Source organism: Pipistrellus hanaki (assembly GCF_964339955.1).
Source record: "Pipistrellus hanaki genome assembly, chromosome: 1".
NCBI classification, from domain to species: Eukaryota; Metazoa; Chordata; class Mammalia; order Chiroptera; family Vespertilionidae; genus Pipistrellus; species Pipistrellus hanaki.
The window spans coordinates 63,855,834-63,879,128 of record NC_140503.1 but is presented as its reverse complement, the minus strand read 5'-3'; the positions used below and the strand labels follow the sequence as shown (position 1 = coordinate 63,879,128).

The 23,295-nt window shown below is 38.9% G+C and overlaps 1 pseudogene across 1 annotated transcript in view; it reads left to right on the top strand.

The window, feature by feature from the left end:
* LOC311619154 (D-3-phosphoglycerate dehydrogenase-like) overlaps positions 1 to 23,295 on the top strand; it is a 58,281-nt pseudogene that overhangs the window by 18,930 nt on the left and 16,056 nt on the right. The window contains exon 2 of the transcript in view: positions 15,703 to 15,783. The product of the transcript in view is annotated as a D-3-phosphoglycerate dehydrogenase-like (transcript). The remainder of the gene's footprint in view (positions 1 to 15,702; positions 15,784 to 23,295) is intronic.

Genomic DNA, 23,295 nt, shown 5'->3' with positions numbered 1-23,295 from the left:
GGCCATCAGCACAACCCTTATTCATATTCCCTAAATATATTGTATTTATATGTGTACATATATATATATATATATATATATATATATATATATAAATTATTATACATATATATGAGATATATAGATGTGAGTTATCTCTCTCTTCTATTTGTTCTGCTCCTATGGTTGAATTATTGGATCCTAACTGATATAAAATATTCCACTCTCACTTTCAATTCAATTATCCTGAATTAAACTCACTATCTTTTTCCTTTCTCATTTAACTCATGGCACACTATTTTCTGGAATTTAAGAAACAGAATCAGTTTTGTCACTTCTTTATTCTCAACTATAGTAGCAGTAACTCCTAAGTCCAAACCTGTTTGCTTTGAAGACTCTCTCTTCTATTCCAACCCAGGTTCTCCTTGTCTTATGCTGAGATGATTTCCTTCTTCCTTAGGTTTTTACCAGTCTCAATTTACACTGTCTTTCAATATCTTCTACCTAAGTGCCTTCTTACATCTTACCACTTATTGCTCTTTATAAAATAGTCTACATTGCCTACAGATTAAAGTTTATGTTGTGTGTGTTTCTAAGATGACATTTACGGCTGTCCAAAATATTGTCTCATAATAAACATAATAAAAATGATAGTCATAAACAGAGTAAGCACTTCTATGCAAGGAACCTAGAGAAGTGATTTTTATAGATTTTAAACACTTAATTATACCCATAAAGTGAATACAATTATTATCCTCATTTTACAGGTGTGAGCACTGAGGCACAGAAAAGTTAACTTTCCAATTCATACATCTAATAAAAGGGGCATCTGGGATTGGAATCCTAGGCATCTGACCTAGAGCCCTCCACAAATAGATATTTCATTAGTACAGTTTTGAAGGAAGAATCAGACACACATAAACACTGTTATCACTGGAATAGTAACACCATAGCTATCAGATATATACCAGTTGATAACAATCCAATTGTTAGAATGAATATTAAAAATTTCCTTATGACAAGGCAGATGCCATTCATTTAATTAAATGATCTAATCACTGGCCTTGTGACAGTGCTAGAGGTAAAAATATGAAAGTTCACAAGTGTGTCAGATTGATTAATGGGGCCTTGCTAAGCAATTTCACAGTTCTTTGCCCATAAAAAATCCTTTCAATCCAAATGGAACTCTGCCAGCCTTTTTTTTTTTTTCCCCATGACCTACGTCAGCTTTTTACATTTTTCTGTTTGTGTGTGTTTGGTCTGGGAAGAATTGAATATAGAGAAAAGTGAACAGTCTTTTCTATCAATAGATAAACCTGAGATAAATGTATTCTAACACATTGTGTGTCAGGTGAATTAAAAGGAGAGAAAATGAACTGTTTAATTCCATTTCTTGTGAAGCATAATAAACACTATATGATCAGGGTATGGGTTTTTTGATTTTTTTTCTCTCTCTCTCTCTCTACTTATATCTCAGTTACAAATATTACCCTGAACTACTCATTTGAGCAATATAAAAGAGACTTTGTGGTAACTGAACTGTTTTGTATGTTGACTGTGGTGCTGGATTCACCAACCTACACATGTGATAGAATCACATAGGACTAAATATAGACACAAATGAGTATACGTAAAGTTGGGGAAATCTGAATATCTGAGTAAGGTTATGTCAATGTCAATCTCCTGGTTGATATGTAACTATTGTATTGCAGAGGTAACATTTGTAAGATGCTACCATGGGAGAAAACTTAGTAAAGGGCACACAGGAATTCTTTGTATTGTTGCTTACAACTACATGTGAACCTATAATTTTTTCAAGATAAAAATTTTAAAATAATCAATTTCTTTACCAGTAGTTTCATAAGGCCTTGGGGTTAGTGTAGTTGTCATTAGCAGAATTAATCAGAGACACTGTTAACTCTCCAGGATATGTTTTGGATACGCAATTTGAAAAAATGCCACAAACCCAAAGTGGTACAGAGGGAAAGCTATGACACAATGACCCTTGGCTGGAGTTTTTGGTGTTGGAGTCACTCTCCACTATCTCTTTTTCACAGTTGCCTGAAGTTGCATTGCTATGGAGCTTGAAGAAAGTGGGGCAGCAAGATATTTAAATATGATTCTATATCCATTCACTGTAAGCTTTAGAGAAGTTACTTTAGTTTCCCTTTGTCTTTTGTCAATGAATAAAAGATATGTTTTCAAATCAGATGTTAAAATACCAAAAGAGTGCGTAAATTATAGGGTAGTGATTCTATTTCACTGTGTAATAATAACAACAATAATATTATTAGTGTTACTAATTAATATTATTAATAATATTAGTAGCCATAGTTGTTTATGCTGTCAATGTTGTTACTTTGCTAAGAGCTTTCCTCACTATCTGGAACTGAGTAGTTTGTGGAGCCAGAACCTGGCCAAAGCATTTGTTATTCAAAGAAACTACTTTCCTGTGAGTTGTATCCCTGACATGGAAAAGCTCCACTGTACTGGGAATGGCCAGGAGGAACGCCAGCAGAAAGCCCAGGAGGAAAAGTCAGACTGATGAGACAGCTGCTCTGTTCTCCCAGTGGTGATAAAGGCACAGCTCTGAGAAGCCAGTTCATCTACTGTGAGTCACCAAGTGCACACAGGGTGACAGTGGGAACAGTATCAGAAAAACAGTCCCTTCTGAGACAGGCTCAGAAGCCTTCTCAGAGTAGAGGGGTCACCACAGAGCACTGGCCGTTTCTACAGAAAAGGGAAGCCTTTCTCCCCTCTGGCCTCGTTGATCACTGTCAAACAAAGACCATTTCCTCTGAATTTGAGCTGACTTGAAAATGGGCTGGATCCCACTTATATTATTTGTGTAGGGACTCTAAAAAGATAATCTTCCTTTTCTGTTGGTGGTCCATATAAGGCAGGAACACCAAGGCTTAAAGGATGTGGTTAAGGGCAGTTGCAGGGCTTCCTTAGATGGACACTGGCCATCATTAATCATGAATCATACCTTCATCTCCTAATGATGCCAGCCTTCACTCTATATAGATTGCTTATCCAGAGTTATATTTATCCCCTGGGGAAAGGGGGGTTACATATAGAGCATTGAATTCTCTTTCTGAATTTACCTGGTTATTAATCTTTGGAATAAGCAATTTATTTTTATGATACAATTTCATAAAATTATATTTCTTATGGGGATATATAAATATATATATATATATATTATACTAGAGGCCTGGGGCATGAAATTTGTGCACTGGGGGTGTCTGCACCCTCTCCAATTGGGGACCCTTTGGATGACGTCCTTGTGGGATTGGGCCTAAACCTGTAGTCGGACATCCCTTTCACAATCCAGGACTGCTGATTCCCAACCGCTTGCCTGCCTGCTGATTGCCCCAAAACATTTTCTGCCTGCCAGCCTGATCACCCCCTAAACACTCCCATGTCTGCCTGATCAATGCCTAACTGCTTCCCTGCCGGCTCGATCACCCCAACTGCCCTCCCCTGCAGGGCTGCCCCCTCCCAACTGCTTTCCCCTGCAGGCCTGGTTGCCCCTGCCTTCCCCTGCAGGCCTGTTCCCCCACAACTTCCCTCCCTATAGACCTGGTCTCCTCCAACTGCCCTCCCCTGTATGCCTGGTCCCTCCCATCTGCCCTCTCCTTCAGGGCTGGTTGCCCCCAACTGCCCTCCCCTGTAGGCCTGGTTGCCTCTAACTGCCCTCCCCTGCTGGCTTGATCACCCACAACTCCCCTCCCCTGCCGGTCATCTTGTGGTGGCCATCTTGTGACCACATGGGGGTCACCATCTTGTGACCACATGGGGATGGCCATCTTGTGCGAGGGTGTGATGGGCAATTTGCATAGTACCTCTTTATTATATAGGATACATATGTTTTGAGATATGAATGTATATCTATCTATCTACACAAATCCATATGTTTTAATTTTATTTTTCCCTTCCCTACTACATTCCTCTTTCTCCCTTCTGTCACATTAATTCAATGATGCATCCTGCTGGCTTCTCTTTATCTCTCCCTCCTTCTGTATCACATACACAAGTGTTTTGTTCCCAGGCATCCTCTGGGAGCCTTATGCATTTCTTCATCCAAACTTCTATTCAAAAATCTCATAATAATTTTTGAGTTATGTTTCTTGGTACATATTCTCTCACTCAATATATTTCTCTGTGTCTCTCTGCCCCTCTCTCACAAATACACACACACACACACACACACACACACACACACACATACATGTAAACTCATCAGATCATAGTTAAATTTTGGTTCCTTTGGCTGGCATTTAGTCTTAAGCTATTGTGGCCACTAATTTTCTTGCTACCAATAGCCACTGGTATAAAAGAGAAGTTCGCTAGGGCTGGATGAAACTAGACTAGAGTTTAAATTTTAGTAGTAACATTTTAAAACGAAACAGGTAATAATAGAATATATTCCATTTAGCCCATTGCATGCAAAATATTACCATTTCTATATGTAATTGATGTAAAATTGTTAACGAGTTATTTAACTTTTTTCTTTGAAATTCGGTATGTTTCTTACCTTTACAGCATATCTCAATTTAGACTAGCTAACTTTCAAATCCTGAATAATATATGTCGCCAAGTGGCTGCCATACTGAATGACAAAGTCCTAAACTTCTGCTTTTACCTGGAGTTCACAGTGCATTTCTTTAGGGCACGGCTACATAGCGTCTGGGAATTTTTTAGTGCTATCTGCTACGTTAAAGGGAATGATCATTAATTACAACACATGCTATGAACTAAAAGTATCATGAAATTTCCTCAAAGGATTTAAATTTTTCTCTAGAGATTCCCATGCTCTGGGGCATGGGAATAAGACAACAAAGATCATTGAGTTAGCCCATTTTCACCATCTTTACCATTATATTTTAAACTATTTCTTCCTTCATATTTCCACTTGACTGGACAAATAGCTTTATCTATCTATTAATATTTATCTTTGTTTATTTTTTCAGGCATTTCGAATGTAACTTCTGCAGGAAAGTTCGAAGGCTAGCAAAGTGTGGTTGGACAATGTTTGCTTTCGCACACCCTAACTATGTTACTGGAAGTATAAAGTGGCTTTGGGCAATCTCACTGAGTCTCTGTTTTTTCAACTCTAAGATGGAGATAGTGATGTTATTTTGTAAAGATCAGCTGAGAAATGACATGAGATAGTAGCCATACTAATCCTAGTACAGAGCCTGGCGTATATCATAAAGGATTACAAATGTCGTACTAAGGAGTTTCAATTTTATCTTGCAGGCAACAGAGAGTCAGTGAAGATTAATTCACAAAAAAAGTGATTTGATTAGATTTTCCATTTATAAGGCAATTACTGAGAAGAAATTGATAACATTTTGTCTTTTTATAGCCAAGTTTTGTCCCAGAAAAAAAATATTTGCTTCCAAATATTTCCTTTGTGTAAAAAAGAAAAGAATTTTGGCTGAGCTTCAGATTAAAATTTTTGAATACCCAAAGGTATCTTTAAATTAATAGATTTAAAATCCCATTACACACTTCTATCTCTTGCATTTATGAATATGAATTTTTCTTAGGAAAATGCATGCAATAATATTACAGGAATGAGTTAGAAAATAATTTTATTATTCTTTCTGGCAATGTTTTACCCCAGTGGACTTCAATATATCCTCATGGACCTCTTTAATGAGAAAAATGATGGCCTAGACTGGATGGTTCTAGACCAGATGGTTCTAATGTCCTTGTCCTTTCAGTCTCATAGTCTTTCCAGGATGCAGTGGAGATTAAATTTAAATCAAATTCAAATAAGTGAAATTGAGAATTGAAAGATAATTGAGTAGACTGATTTTCAGAATGATCATGTCAGGAAAACTCTAGTTGAAACTTTCATTTTTTCACTTTAGCAAAAATTGTAACAAATGAGTATGTTGGGGGAGCTCGTTCTTTTTCAGATCTCAATCTTGGAGTTTACCAGCTCCAGTGGAAAATGTCATAAAGCACTGGAGGAATTTGATTCTGGATCTACTCTATATTTTTTGTCTGTAGCAACAAGGACCACTGCATACCTAGCCAAGGACATATACAATCTATTTAATTCATTGACCCTCATAAGTACAGGGTGCTTGCTGACCCAGGAGGAATAGAAAACATGATAATGTCACTATATTTGACTATAGAATAGCTAAAGAGATAGCCCTTGTGCATTAATTTATAGAATAATTAAGTACCTTGTGCATAGTGATAAAAATGAGTACAGTAAGTACAACATTCATAATTGTGTACTTAAAACAATTAAGTAAATTTAATAGAACCTAGAAAACATTATCCAAATCTGAAATGTCTGCCTATAGAAAACCAGTGAACCCCTGCCAATGATTTATGGAAGCCAAAACAGATCACCAAGATTATAACCATACAAATTGAGATTAGACATGTAAAAGTATAAAGTACTATTTAAATTTCTTTAATGAGCCGGGACTGGTTTGGCTTAGTGGATAGAGCATTGGCCTGCAGACTGAAAGGTCCCAGGTTCGATTCCTGTCAAGGGCATGTACCTTGGTTGCGGGCACATCCCCTGTTGGGGGTGTGCAAGAGGCAGCTGGTCAATGTTTCTCTCTCATCGACATTTCTAACTCTCTGTTCCTCTCAATTCCTCTCTGTGTAAAGTCAATAAAATATATTTTTAAAAAAATAAAATAAAAAATAAAATAAATTTCTTTAATGACAGAACTTTGCAATGAATGCTTTTCTATGGGAAAAGACTTGAATTCTCTAACCTTTTGCATAATGAACTATAAGAATCTGAGAGTTGGCCAGACCTGAGAATCCATAGGTCATCATAACATTCTATCACTTGTCTTATAATAAAATATTTTCCTCCATTCTTCTCAGTTAAGGTCAGAAATATGAAAGAATACTTTATACACACACACACACTAGAGGCCTAGTGCACAAATTTGTGCATGGGTGGGGTGTGGCCAGCCTACCCTAATGGGGGTCTATAATGCTGGGCTGGCACAGGGGATGGCCCACAGGTGGTTGGCCAGCCAGCCCCACCCCCAATCAAGGTGTTGAAGGCTGATCAGGAGTGGGGCCAGCTGAGGGGCGGGAAGGGAGGGCAGATTGGGGCCTGGATCAGGCTAGTTGGCTACCTCAGAACCCAAAGTTCTACAGAAAAGGAGAAAACTCACTCTGTAGTAGTTTATCTGTGAAAAGCAATTTGAGATTGTTCCAAGAACAGAAATTTCTTGTATTAAAAGAGAAATTTTACTTAATGATTGTGCTTGCCAACATTGTGCATGAGGGTATTTTCTTATAGCTAGTAGAAGTTTTTGAAATGTGTATTTTAATTCTTTATTGTTGAAAGTATTATATATGTCTCTTCCCGCCCCCCCCCCCCATTTACTTCTCCTCACCTGCTCCCGCCCCCAAGCAGGGGCCCTCACTCCCCTCTTGCCTGTGTCCACTGGTTATGGTTATATGCATACATAACAGTCCTTTGGTTGATCTCTTACCCTCCCTCCCATTCTTCCCTACCTTCCCTCTGAGATCTGATGGTCTTTTCAATGCTTCTGTGTCTCTGGATCTATTTTTGTTCTTCGGTTTATGTTGTTCATTATATTCTACAAATGAGTGTGATCATGTGGTACTTATCTTTCTCAGACTAGCTTATTTCTCTTAGCACCATGGTTGGCAAACTGCAGCTCATGAGCCACGTGTGGCTCTTTGGCCCCTTGAGTGTGGCTTTCCCCCCCAAAATACCACAGCCTGGGCAAGTCTATTTTGAAGAAGTGGCGTTAGAAGAAGTTTAAGTTTTAAAAATTTGGCTCTCAAAAGAAATTTCAATCATTGTACTGTTGATATTTGGCTCAGTTGACTAATGAGTTTGCAGACCACTGATTTAGCATATGCTTCAATGAACTTTCTGAAAATGAGATTTTTGATGGAGTCATCATGCTGTCTTGACTTCTAAGGCTTGTTCCCTATATTCACATAATGCATATTGATGTAAATCAATTCCAGGCCAATTAAAAACTCTAAGATGCTATACTTGACACCAAGAAATTCACAACATATATATGGTTTTTCTTTCCAGGCCCTCCTATCTAAAGGGCAAAATGAAGAAATAATAGTCATAGAAAAACAAACAAACAAAAACACAGTATTTCCGTGATTCTGAAATCTAACATTTTGAGAGTACTTCAAACATCTCTGAAATACTCCCAGATATTTTTAAAAGTTAGTAAAAGGTGACTAGCAGGTTCTCTGTGCCCTGAACATCTGAGCTACCATATGTCTGTGCTTCTGCTCCTCTCCAGATCCAAGCCTCAGAGCTGGGTCCACATCTTCACCTATACCCAAGGCTGCACAGAGACTGTATCTTACCCAGTTTGCATTAGGGCTCTGGTTCTTATTTTTACCTTCTTAAAACTACACAGACACAGAAACTCATGCACATACACATATACATACATACATATATACATCATATATATATAATATATACATACATATATACTACTATTCATACAGACCCTGGAAGAGCTGTGAGCAATATCTTGTTTCTGAGATAAATTATATTAGAAACAGATGGAGGAAACCAACATATAGAGAAATGGCTATTAGTGAACTCAACCTTCTGAGAATATTTCCATTGCCCAGGAGTAGATCCAGAGAAAAGAGATGGACCCCACAAGACAGAAGACTCATTGTTTTCTGGTTTGTTTTTTCCAAGGATCATCACTCTCAATGCTGCAAGAGTATGGTTTGAAGTGAGCAGCCCATCCGTTACTCACCTCCTCTCAACTGTCACCCAGCTCACGGAATGGAAAAATCACTAGGGCATTAGGTCTAAATTGGCAAAGGGGTAGGAAACATGGAACAGTACTAAATGGAAAGTATTCGGGCTCAAAACAAGTTTGTAGGGAAAACCATACAGGAATCTGTGTGAGGCAGTCTGGAAATGTTTACATAAAAAGCAGCAAAAGTGGAGAGACAGAAATCCAAGCTCATGGGTGTCCTCAAATTTGAAGGACACCCATGAGCTGCAATTCAATGTTTAGCAAGTGTCTGGGATACAGGAGTGGGAAGTTGCACAGTCCCCACCATGTGATAGATATAAAATACTTCTAATCTGGAGACTGAAAAAAAAATTAGAATTAAAAAGGGTAGTGGGTTGTTTTAAACAAGAGATTTTGAAGTTATTTCTAAAAGAGGGAAATCAAAGCAAAGCATAACAACAAGGTAAGACCCTGTGTCTTTCTTGCTGTTTCCTTACTTTACTCATGAAACTGAAGGGATAGATAGGTTTTTTGTTTTCTCCATTTTTTCCCCCAAATTAGAAAGAAACAAACAGAGATATTAGAGAAATATTGAGACAGGAAATGCCATTTGGGGATGTTTTCAGAAACAAGGCAAAGGAACATAAAATTCTCTAATAAACTGCTCTAAGAAAAATCATCTGAATATTTGCTATTTGAATAAACTAATACATTCCCTTAAATCTCTGGGTTAGAATAATTATTATAATACATAACATTTGAGTGCTTAGTATAATTGTCAAAACAAACTAAAAGGGTAAGGACTATTTTGGTCCTATTTTACAGGAGGGAACTGAAGTTAAGCTACTTTGCTGGGATCACAAAGTTCATAATAAAGTATCAGGGCATTGAACCCTGGTCTATATCATACCAAAGTGTATGCAATTAACCATGACTATAAACATGCAGTCAAAATAAGTGCCTCCTCATTTCATTTGAACTTTCCATAGCCATAATATATTTAAATTTTTGTAAACATAATGAAAAAAACATTTTTGCCAAAATTACAAAATAATCTTCCTTTGGGAGACAATATTTTAAATCCTTAAGGCATTGGCTGCTTGAAGTGATTCTTATTAAAGGGAGATGGCACCCAACTGGTGTGGGTCAGTAACTGAGCTCTGTCCCATGAACCAGGAGGTCAGTCAGGGCACATGCCCAGATTGCAAGCTCAATCCCCAGTAGGGGGCATGCAGGAGGTAGCCAATCAATGATTCTCTGTCATCGCTGATGTTTCTATCTCTTCCTCTTCCTTTCTCTCTCTGAAATCAATAAAAATGTATTTCTAAATAAAATTAAGGGTGATGAGAGGACATTGTCAGCCTAGTAAATGCCTTTATCTTCCCTAATACACTGTGCTTCTCTTTGATAGCATGTGAAACCTTCATTTCAGGGCCTGACACAGTGTGGGCTACAGAGTAGGTGTATAATACACACACTTGGTATTCAGTAGATATATTTGAACTGAAAATCACATCTTTTTCAAATATTGTCTCAACTATCACCTGATCCCTACAAAGCCATTTACACATCACCTGACCTCTACAAAGCCATGCCCATCAAACTTGTCTCAAATCATTCTAGGCTGTTTTCCATTTGGAATTTCTGCTAGCTCTAACTTACTTCATGAAGCTTCACTAAAAATTACATGAGCCCTGGCCAGTGTGGCTCTCAGTTGGTCAGAGCATCATTCTGTGCACTGAAGGTCTGTGGGTTTGATTCCCAGTCAGGGCATATACCTAAGTTTGAGGGAATATACAGGAGGCAACCAATCAATGTTTTCTCTCTTTTTCTCCCACTCTCTTCCTTTCTCTTTAGAATCAATAAAAAATATATCCTTGGGTGAGGAGTAAGAAGGGGAAAAAAAAGAATTACATGAAATTCATATAATTAAAAATACTCTGAAAAATATAATTTTTTAAATCTTCACCTGAAGATATTATTTTTTTGTTTTTAAAATTGATTTTAGAGAGATTAAGGGGGAAGGAGGAGGGAAGATTGGGGGTAGAGAAACACTGATCAGTTGATATATATATATATATATATATATATATATATATATATACACATTTGGATTGAACCTGCAATCTAGTTATGTGCCCTGACAGGGAATCAAACCCACAACCTTTTTGGTGTGTGGGATAATTCTCCAACCATCCAAGCCACCCAGCCAGGGCTGGAAGAAAGACATTTTTATGAGGATATTGAGCATTATTATTAACATAGTATGTATTGCCACAGCCCTGGGCTGTCATGCTTATGAGTCTGTGTTTTATTTAACTACATTGAGACCATACTTGTGGGCCAAACAAATAGCATTTGATTTAATCTCACAACAACTTATATAAGTAGATGTAAACTTTGCCCTGCTTTTACCATGAGGAATGTAAGGAGTAGAGAAGTTGTGTATATTGACTTCCAATACTCACAACAAGGATTCAACTCAGCTGTCTGACACTGAAGCCATGCCCCGACCACTAACCATTTTTTACAAAATCTTCATTCATTAGTTTTCTATTTCTGTTATAACAAATTACCAGAAACTCGGTGGCTTACTATAAGACAAATTTATTATCTTACAGTTCTAGAGTTCAGAGTCAGAAAAGTCTTACAGAACTGGTATCAACGTGTTGGCAGACATGTTCATTCTGGAAGCTCTAGAAGAGGATTTGTTTCCTGCCTTTTCTATTTTCTCAAGATTGCTCATGAGATTCCTTATGGATGGCCACATCTGCTTCTCTGTCTCTGGCCCCCCTGTCCCCCTCTTATACAGACCTTTGTGATTTCTTTAGGCCCATCCAAATAATCCAGGATAATGTTCTCATCTCAAGATCCCTAACTTAACTGCATGTGCAAAGTCCATTTGTAATATAAGAAAACATATTCACAGATTCTGGGGATTGGCATGAGGATATCTTTGGAGGACCATTATACTGTCAAAAAGATGACGTATTTATGTGTTTTCTGGGGCTGAGGGGAACAGCTAGTGGGGGGATCATTTTGACTTATATGGGTTTATTTTTGTTTCTTTCATTACTATAACGTAAGCTCTTTGAGAAAGTTTCATCTCAACTGGTTATATCTCCCAAACAGAGCCAGCATACATGCATGCTCCCATCTACAGGGTGTGAATTTGGAAGATCTCCCACTTGCCTCTGCCCCTCAGTCCCTAACTCTGTTCCACAGGAAAGAATCTCTCTTCATCCATTACTGGGGGGAAGGCTTTAATTCCATTACCAGAGATAAAGCTGAAAAATGGAAATAACCTTGAAGATATAACATTGACTTTTAAATTATACAAACTAGCAAAAATATCAAATAGTTACCAGTTCTGATGGTGGAAGAAAAGGGCCCTGAGACACTGAAGGGGCAAAGATAAGGAGGTGGAACAGGGAAGGAAAAGGACACTGAGAGTCAGGAGCACCCAGAGGAAATGTTCTCCCTTCACAATTTTGCCAAGGTCCAGGCCCACTGTCAACAAAACCCTGGCAATTACTAGTATTTTTCAATGATATTTCCAGTTCTATTTCTTCCTGGCACATGGTAGAATTAGAGTTCCCAACTCCTTGAAATTGGGTGCTGCTAAGTGACTTGTTTTTGGCACTGATACCTACTGGCACCAGGACAGGCAGAGGCACAAAATGAGTGGAAGTGACATGTGTCACATCCAGGTGGAACCTGGAAGAGCCAATGTGTGAATTCTCACCATGATGCGCACTGCCACAATGACTAATAATGCTCAATACTGTGGAGCCCCATAGCGTATACTCTGAGTGTTAGTCCTGTGATGGTCTTAGAGCATGTGCAAGGAAAAAGTCTTTGTTATTAATAATCAGAAATTTTGGGGGGTTGTTACATTGCAGCTAACCTAGTGTTTCCTGACCGATATATAAAAGCTTAGCTCTTTTCTGGACATGGGCATTATTGAAATGGAGCAATAGGAAACCAGGAGGGTGATTAGGTTATCACTTATGGCAACAAGCTTTCTCCAGCTCCCTTAAGAACGCTGCATTAAATGAAAATGAGTGATCTGTGGGAAACCTGTAAGTATAATGTAAGCAAGGATACACAGGTGCTTTACAAATTGCAAATCATTTTGCGAATATTGGTTATAACAATATTCATTTCTGACCCACAAGTATACCCATGGTTACATGTTTTCCTACTCTGTAAGTTCATAATATTAACTCAGTTCCCACTAAAGGAAATATATTTCTTTACACTGTATGTGGACAATCCAAAGAGATCAGAGGCAACTTTACAAATATAATTACTATGGCCACTTGATGGAATATGTACAATTTAAAATTATTCATAACATCCAGAAATATTATGGGATTGATAAGCTCTAAGCTCCTTGTGCCATGAACACAGAAAGTGGAGAGAAGCATGAGATGAGCAGTTTGCTTGCAAATGGACAGGGTTGCCAGTAGCTACTCCCAACTACTTTTGCTCCTCTTGGCACCGGATACACAGAGCCACATATTCTCTGTAGTTGTTTTGGTCATGACCACCTTTTCAAAAGGGAATTAACTTGAAGTTTAGCAACATATTATTATATTTGGATGTGACATTATTAAAACCTCCTAGTACCCATGCCTACAAAATTAAGAAATTCAGATCATATATGGAAACAAAAATATAAAAGCTTAGTAATAAATATTTAATTTTTAAATCCCTAAAATTAGAGGAAAAAGAAAAACATCCAGTGACAATATAAATTATTCTTTATGCCACTTACAGGGGTGTGGCTTGCTCAGCAGGCTTGGTCAGAAAAATAATAGCTACAAGACAGAAGAATTTGCAGCTCTCGCCTACAATTCCTGGCAAGAAATGTCCAGACTTAGTCTCTGGAGGCAGAAGTTGGAACTTGGTTTTTTAGCTTCTGGTGAATTCTATTGCTACCAAACAAGGAATAAGCAAGAATTTCTTCTGTGGCTTGACCTTGGGACTGGTGTGTCCATGCATCCTGTTTAGTAAATCTCCTCTATAAGGAGTTATCAGAGCTTCAGGCACTCTGCGAGCTATTTCCCATCCGAACCTTTTCCTGGAGGGCACAGACCCCAGACCCACCCAGCAGAGTCCAGCCCTGCAGAGCTTCAAGTTATGCCCCTCCTGAACTTTACAGCAGGCCGATACTGCTTTCTGACAGCCACTAATCCTTTGGGAGAAAAGACCCTACCTGGGACTTTTTGACCATTCCCTTCTTGACAAAGTCAACTTCTAGAGGCACCACCCACCGTCGTCCTTTGCTGACCCCAGCCACCCTTTCCTTGTCTTACTTTTCTCTGGGACTTTCTGGAGATGGTTTTAGATCATACTGCTTAGTTCCACCATGTGCCCTGAGACTCACACAAGTAAATATCCACACTGACAAAGTCACACATTTCTATGAATAACTCTGGTCTAAAATGTCTAGCTAGAATGTGTATAATTTAGAGGGAAATTATTCAGACTTCCACATTCTTTTCCTGAGATAGATTAGTGATCCTTGGAAATATTTTACTTACTTATGTGCTTCTTTATTTTCAAAGGGTTCAGATCTTTGAAAATAAAACTCCTGCCTTTTTGGAGTCTAGGGTAACACTTGTTGCTGGTGGTCTTTCAAAGAAGTGGCAGCTCTTGCATTAGTAAGGTAGCCTTCCATTCTTATAGTAAGACAAGTGAATAATTAACATTTAACTTCAAAATGTTCCTGAAGCCTTTTGTAAGTAAACTTGACTTAGAAAAGTGATCTGCATCTCAATGCATATTATATTTTGAGAATTCTCACATATAAATTCTCTCTAAATGAGATAAGAAAATGAAGCTTCTGGGGAGACTCAGATGAAAGGCAAAGGATAGCTGCTGCAGAATGCATATCTTGTCCAGAATTGTCCACAGACGAGAATCATCAATATGTCTGAATTCTGCTTGCTTTCCTTGCCATTTCAACTTCAAAATGCTTCTTGAGGTGCACACTGTTCCACATTGATTAAAATGAGGTCCCATGGCTAGGCAGGTAGGGACGGGGCTATAGGAGAGGAATGTAAAGGGGAGGTGCCCCTGAATATTGCCAATGTGGACAGGAACCAGTCCTCCGCCACACCCTGAACCATGTAAAATCATAAGAACAAAGGGCTCTGATCCATGGGTGAACACACAGGACAGGAAAACAGAAGCTTAAATTGGGCTAACTTTTTAGAACCAACCAGTGGGAAGTTAGCAGGGCATATATTAACCCCTAGACAAAGGAACTGCCCTGGCAACTCATTCGTTTCCCCTCCCCGCAGCAGGGAGCTTTTCTGTAGTAGAAATTTTGATTTCTCTTATTTCTTTGTCCATGGAACTCATTCTTTGATTTTGAGAGACAAGGAACCCAGACTCACTTGAATGTTGGTTTCACCATAGTTGGGCTATTCAAGTTCAGTGAGGCCAGGAACTTAGATGTGTGGCCTTCAACTATTTAATAAATGGAAAGTAATGAACAGTGCTTGAGGGCCAAGATCACTGGGATGGGTTTCCCTTACTCCTTTGGGAGACATAAGCCAAAGTGTTCAACAAAACCACAACTGACTGACCTTCTCTCAGGTTAAGTGCATGGACACCTCATTCCCATAGCCCACTCAATCGTCCCTTAGCTTGGACACAGTGTTTGATTTTTCAAGGCCATTATGGCACCATAGATTTCCCCTACACTGAAGTAGAAACTCTATCAGCAGGGAAAGTGATCAGCCCACTTCTTCAAGGAACCAGTGTTCAGAACAGAACCAGCAAGACCCTGTCAGCACTAGGAGAGATTTGTGAGTTGTTACTGCAGCCTCTTTTCTCTTTCCCACATGTGATCACTGCCTAGAGGTGAAGTAAGTACTTCTCAGGGTGGGCAAGAGAGATGTCTAAAGACTTGTTTTCTTACAATTTCATCTTTCATTCACTTCTATAGCTCTGCAGCCAGCTCGGCGGACTCGGGGGACCTTGAGACTGAAGCACAAGATCTTGACATGCTACAAATAAAGTCAATACAGTGAGTAATCTCAGCTCAGCACAGCTGAGAGGGCAAGGGTCAGTTCTGGAAGTCATTAGATGAAAAAAAAAAAATCAGCCCCAAAACTAAGCTGAAAATATTGGCAGTTGGTAGAACACAGAAAAACCAACAATTCATTCCTTTGGTCTTCCCTGCCTTTCCAAACCATTAGAGCTCACTCTGCACTCAACACTGCAAGAGAATTCTCCTCTATACAGAGATCATAATATAATTTGGATGCTTGCTGGAGTAGATAGTGTGTCATTTTCCCTGACCCACTTTCTCTATTGGGTATCAGCTGATTCCTTACAACCCAGGGATGCCCTTGTAGGCCACAGTGTAAGGAATCAGACCCACTGATGCCCCTCAAAAATCTTAGTTAAGGGCTGAATATTTACAACATATAGATATAAAAAAACAAATACATTTATCAGCACTGTGTACATATAAATAACCATCCAGAAAGAGTATATTTCAGTGAAAAAATATAAGGGAGGTTGGTTAAGCTGTTAAAAAAAAAAAAAAAAAAGTCAGTAAGGTGAGAAAGGATAAAAGAAGGTTTCCCTAATAGGACATAGAGAGAAAAAGGGAAATTCCCTGAATAAGAAAAAAATTGGGACAAGGCCAGCCAAGTAGAGAGACAGCCCTAATAGATTGGCCAATGTGAGAGCTGACCCTGGAGCACAGACGAAAAGAAAATGCCAAACTCTCCTTCCCCGGGGTCAGCTGGTTCCTGAGGTCTAGAGCTGGGGTTATGAGGCTGCAGATAGAGCTTCCCTGGCTCAGTTCTCTCCCCAAAGGTCTCTTGCCCTGTAGAACCATAAGTGTCAAATCCAACTGACAAGATAAATTGTGTAATCTTTCTCTTTGGGAATGTTAGGGTTTGGGGAGATGTGTATAGAGACCTCGGAAAAGCCACCTGTAGTGTCAACATTGGATTAATAGTCACTCTCTCAAGTGTATACACTATATCCTAAGGCAGTGTTTCCCAAATTTTTGACATATGTGTACCCCTTCTATAATTTTCGTAACGCTGAGTACCCCTCGTACTCATGAGAATGTAGAATTAGGCGCAGCTAAGCACGGTGCAGTGCATATCCCCACCAAACTCTGGTGCAATGCGTACGCTCACCAAACTCTTCCTGTACCCCTGGGGGTATGCGTACCAGACTTTGGGAAACACTGTCCTAAGGTGTAATTCACCTCATTTTAAGTGTAAAAATAAGAGAAGTATCCTGGAAAATACTCAAAGACATGCTATAGTTAAATGAGTCAAAGGTTTCAGCTTAAGCATTTCTTTTTATTTTATTTTTTTAATATATTTTATTGATTTTTACACAGAGAGGAATTGAGAGGGATAAAGAGTTAGAAACGTCGATGAGAGAGATACATCGACCAGCTGCCTCTTGCACACCCCCCACTGGGGATGTGCCAGCAACCAAGGTACGTGCCCTTGACCGGAATCGAACCCGGTACCTTTCAGTCTGCAGGCCGACGCTCTATCCATTGAGCCAAACCGGTTTCGGTTAAGCATTTCTTTTTAAATAAAGATCTTAGTGCAGCTGCAATAGGATGAATCCATTCCAACACATCTAAAGATATTTGCCAGAGTTGGCAGAACAAAATTGTTTCTTCCCAGTGAAATAATTTTATTACTCTCTAATGTTTATGGAAGTGGGATCTTAAAAAGGCTAAACTATAAAATATTGTCCCCCAGCCAGCTGAACGCAAAAAAAAAAAAAAAAAAAAAAAAAAAAAAAAAGTCATCAAAATTCAAATGGAAACACATTTCCCTGGCTTGTAGTATAATGAATAAAAATATAAATAGCTGTTGCTGATGCTATCTGACACTGAAAGATGGCTCAGCTAACACAGTGCATCAGAAGGGTAGTGGCTAGTACTAGCTTGCAGGGGCTAATTGTAAGCATATATTCTCAATTCTGCATTTAGTGATCTTATTTAGCAGCTTGAAATTGGTGGTGATCAGAGTATTTATACCAAGGAAACTGGAAAACTACAAGTCACAACTCCACTTCTCACCCCAGCCAGTTGTTAAATATTGACCAACATGCCATGACACAGATGTCTACTTCAGTCATAGCTGAGTCTAAGTTTTAAAAGAACATTTATCTGTTATATGGTCCTTTATCAACTCAGTGGTTCATCAAGAATATAATTACTACCAAAACCAGTTTGGCTCAGTGGACAGAGCTTCGGCCTGCAGACTGAAAGATCCTGGGTTCGATTCTGGTCAAGGGCATGTACTTTGGTTTTGGGCACATCCCCAGTGGGGGATGTGCAGGAGGCAGCTGATTGATGTTTCTCTCTCATTGATATTTCTAGCTCTCTATCCCTCTCCTTTCTTCTCTGTAAAAAATCAATAAAATATATATATTTTTTAAAAAGAACATAGTTACTAGCAACAATATTTCAATTCAGAGATGGGCATGCAGATATGCAGGATTCTCTGAGGGATGACCCCAGTGGTATCTCTCAGTCAATTGACAAAACCCAGTTCTCTAGATCCTCATCTAGCAAGAGAGAAGCGATGCTCAAATTCAGCCTTACACTGCTCTGAGGGCTCCAAGTTCTCTAGACAGTGTGCAGCTGCCATTTCCCAGGCGTCCCTTTATAACAGCTGGCACCCAAGCTAAAGCTGCCAGAAATTTGAGCCCAAACTTCATTCAAGTCCACTCTCAGGATTACCTTATAAGCAAGAGAGGACAATAACATAACAAAGTCCCTTTAATGAAGCAGGTCTTCAGTGTGTGCAGCTGTGCTCCAGCATAAGCATCTCTTTTCTGCAAGAAACCAACAATGAAGACCGATGCATGCATGGCCCTTCAGCCAGCCTGTATCAAATAAAGATGTTCAGCTGATCTTTGAATAACCTTGGGGAAACAGATAAGGTGTGCTGGAACACCACCATCCATCCATACTAAGTTGGAGCAGGTACTGTGGCATCTACTTCCTGTTTACAAAGAAACATATTCATAAAGAACCACTTAGAGACAAAGCCTTTTATAAAACTCTACTAGGGGCCAGGTGCACAAAATTAGTGTACAGGAAGGAGGTGTCCCTCAGCCCAGCCTTCACTCTCTCCAATCTAGGACCCCTCAAGGGGGATCCCTGACTGCCGATTTAGGCCCGATCCCCAGTGGGGCCTAAACAGGCAGATATCCCTCTCACAATCCAGGACTGCTGGCTCTCAACTGCTCACCTGCCTGCCTGTCTTATTGCCCCTATCTACTTCTGCCTGCCAGCCTGATCACTCCCTAACCACTCCCTTGACAGCCTGATTGATGCCTAACTGCTTCCCCTACCAGCCTGATTGCCCCTAACTGCCCTCCCTGCTGGCCTGGTCATCCCTAACTGCCCTCCTCTGCCAGCCTTGTCACTCCTAATTGCCCTTCCCTGCTGGCCTGATTGCCCACAACTTCCCTTCCCTGCTGGTCATCTTATAGTGGCTGTCTTGTGTCCACCCATCTTGCAGCCATCTTTGACCACATCGGGATGACCACCTTGTGTGTTGGAGTGATGATCAATTTGCATATTACCCTTTTATTAGATAGGATTTGCTACCTCTTTTAGTCCCCAATATAGTAGTGCCTATAAAATTATTAACCAAAGTGTTTTTCTAATGAGGAAGTAAATATTCTTACATAAATTTTCAATAAGCAAAGGGGAACAAATTTAATATAGAGAGCTTTGTTAAAAAAAAAATAGATTCTTGTATTTGCCTGCAACACATTATAAACTGGCAAAGGATAAACAATATTTTCTGTTCATGCAAAATAATTATAATGAAGAATCTTGTTTTAAATGAAGATCAAAGTAATCTAGGCACTTTGCATTAGCAACACATCCTTCATATTTTTGTAAATACAAGCCCCCACCCACAACACTCACCACAAATTCACATGCAAAATTAAAAGATTTTTTTAAATGATGCAGATATAAATTGTCATGTCAGTTCTTGTATATGTAAAAGCCTACATTCCAAAAGCAGAACAAAGAGAGAAACTCACAACAAAACATAAGTTCCTGGAGTTTAGCTGTGAAATAGGATTGAAAGTAGAAAGAAGGATAAAGATGTGGTCAACCTCTTGATGAAAAAGCCCTGCTTGCTTGTAACTAGATGGTAATCATAACATGTCTATAGACATGAACAGGCAGATGCTCATGGTATTTTTATATCTACATTTAAAAGATGAGAATTCCAATGATTTATTAATTCCAAGTCTTTAGAGAGCTAAACTAGGACTTTTATAGAACACAAGACTCCTTTAGGCTCTCTAAACAATGCAGGTTGACCTCAAAGAGTTCCTTAATTTCTTTATAGAAGATGGCTCCCTGGTCTTACCATATTGAGAAGTTACCTTCAATGTCCTCATGAAGGTAACTCCAAAGCAATCAAAAAGCTAGCTTGTTGTGCCCAGTGTTTCCACATGGATCATGTCTTATCCCATTGGTTTTATATCATGGTAACTGTTACTTTTCTTCTTTCATAAGTATTTAATTGAGTTGAGATGATCTCTATTTGACAAACTTTTTAGTATATTTTATTATTCATGGAAAAGAAAATGCAAGCAGCAATATTAACTTTACCACTTCATACCAAGTAAAACCACCAGTGACAGGCAAGAAAAATGTTCCAAAGAACACTGGAGGGTTTTGTTTCCTCTGACTTAAGATATATCAAGATAATCTTAAGAGATATCAAGATAATGCTGATTGTAAGAAACATGGGACTTGATATTTTAAGGTGGGAGTCACAAGGATCTGTGAGGTTGGAATTGATGTTGATGCAAAAAAACTAAAGCCACAGATATCTCATATGAAAAGAAGCTATTCTCTCTTCTGTTTTCCAGTTGCAACCATTATTTCCATAGACTCTTTAGAAATGTTTAAGATATTGTAAGGGATATGTTGAAATGGGCTTTCTCATGTAATGCTCAAGAAAGTGTAATTGGTACAACTTTTCTGGGAGGCGATTTGGCAATATAAAACAAAAGTCTTAAAAATAAAATTATTTGTTCCAGTATTCTACTAGAAATTTATCCTAAATAGTTATGATAGCGAAGAAACAAAGCAAAACACCTTAAATATCAAAGTATAATGAAATCACTGCATAAATAAAAGCATATCAATTGGATGAAATAGTACATTATTAAATATGTTTTTTCTGAATATTTAAAGTATTGAGGATATAATTACAATATTATGTCAAATTTCAAAAAGATGTACAATATTGCATGCACATTATGTTCTCACTGTATACCCATGCACACAAATACACACAAACAGGCAGCCTAGACAAAACATTGGGAGGGAATATATTAGAGTGTTTAAAGTGGATATTTCAGAATAAAAAAGGGAAATAATAGTGATTTTCATTTTTATTCACACTTTCTAGTGGTTTACATTGAACATGGACTGCTCATTTCTTCCATATATGCAGTTATAATGGCAAAAGTGATAATTATAATATATAAACTTTAAGAATTGTAGGAATGTATGGATTAAAAGATGGAATTATTCTCCCTACTCATTTCCCCAGATTTTCCTGCTTAACAGCAGGAGAAATTTAGAGTTTAACACACAAATGCACTTATGTAATTTCATAAAAATATAATAATAATCCTACCTAAGAAAAGAGTAATATGCAAATTAACCATCACTCCATCAAGTCACGCCCACCAGCCATGCTCACCAGCTAATCAGAGTGAGTATGCAAATTAATTCCAACCAAGATTGCTGCAGCCACAGAGAACAATTGAGAGGCTTGGGGTTCCCTGGCAATAAAGGAAGCTAAGCTTTCCACACGCTTTCCACACACCCTGTCCAGCCTAGGCCTCCACTCAAGGATACAAAGTTTCAATTATAGAAGATACATAAAACCAAACAGAAGTGGCAGCAGCTACAGAGTGAGCAGGGGGCTTGGCACCGCTCCAGGCTACAAAGTTTCAATTGTAGAAGATAAATAAACCCCAGATAACAGGGTCTCTGCTTGGGTCGCCAGGGGGAGTGGCCCTTCTGCAAACCACCACAGGCCCCTCGCCCAGGCCACCTCACACCCAAGGAAACCCCATCCTGATCTGGGACACCCTTCAGGCAAACCAGCTGGACCCCATCCATGCACCAGGCCTTTATCCTATCTAATAAAAGAGTAATATGCAGATTGACCATCACTCCAAGACACAATAGCTGCCCCCATGTGGTCAAATATCCTGCCCTCATGTGGACACAAGATGGCCACCACAAGATGGCCAGCAGGGGAGGGCAGTTGGGAGGCACCAGGCCTGCAAGGGAGGGCAGTTGGAGGCGATCAACGCTGCAAGGGAGGGAAGTTAGGGGTGGCCAGGCCAGCAGAGGAGGGAATTTGGGGGCAATCAGGCTGGCATGGGAATAGTTAAAGGGTGATCAAGCTGGCAGGCAGAAGCGGTTAGGGTCAATCAGGAAGGCAGGCTGGCAAGAAGTTGGGAGCTAGCTGTCCTGGATTGTGAGAGGGATGTCTGACTGCCCATTTAGACTTGATCCCAGTGGCATCCCAGATTGGAGAGGGTGCAGGCTGGGTTGAGGGACATCCCCCAACCCCACGCACGAATTTCGTCTGCCTAGCCTCTAGTTTGTATATAAAATGTGACTTTTTTCTTTCCACTTTTATAACTTCCAAGTCACTTTAGTCAAAATTAAATAAATCAAATCATTGACCACAATATGAACATATTAAAAACTGCTTTGGTCTAACGGGTTTGGTTAAGTGAATAGAGCATTAGCCTGTGGACTGAACAGTCCCAGGTTCGATTCCAATCAAAGGCATGTACCTTGGTTGTGGGCACATCTCCAGTGGAGGTGTGCAGGAGAGAGCTAATCAATGTTTCTTTCTCTCCCTCTCCCTTCCTCTCTGTAAAAAAAAAAAAAAATCAATAAAATATATATTTTTTAAAACTGCTTTGTAATTCTATCTATGTGAATTCACCAAGCAAATATGAAGTTGAATCCAACTTTTATTTAATTATTATAGTATAAATTGAGGGAGAAGCATTTAAATATTTAAATTTAAGTATTATGGATTATCCAAAACTCTCTGTCAATAGGACAGGACTAGTTACAGAACTGTTATTTTTCACTACTACCAGAATGCCATCAATTATTAAAGTATTTAAAATCAATCAAACAAACAAAAATGCACACACACACAATATTGTAATTTACAGTGTCAAGATTTTGAAAACAGATGGTAGACAATATGATCAGTCACCTCCAGACAGTGAGAAGGGAATGAGGAAAAGAAGAATATGATCAACTGAAAATTCTAAACAGTGTATAACATACAAATAGATTAGTCACATTATACTTCCCTCCTAGAATTTTTGTGTTGGATATAGTCCTTGTTTACAATCAGTTAATACAACACTAACACTATTAACTATATTACCTAACTTACTGCAATTCCTGCCTGCTTGACTAATATTGCCAAACATTAATTGATTTTTGAAGTAGCTAGAT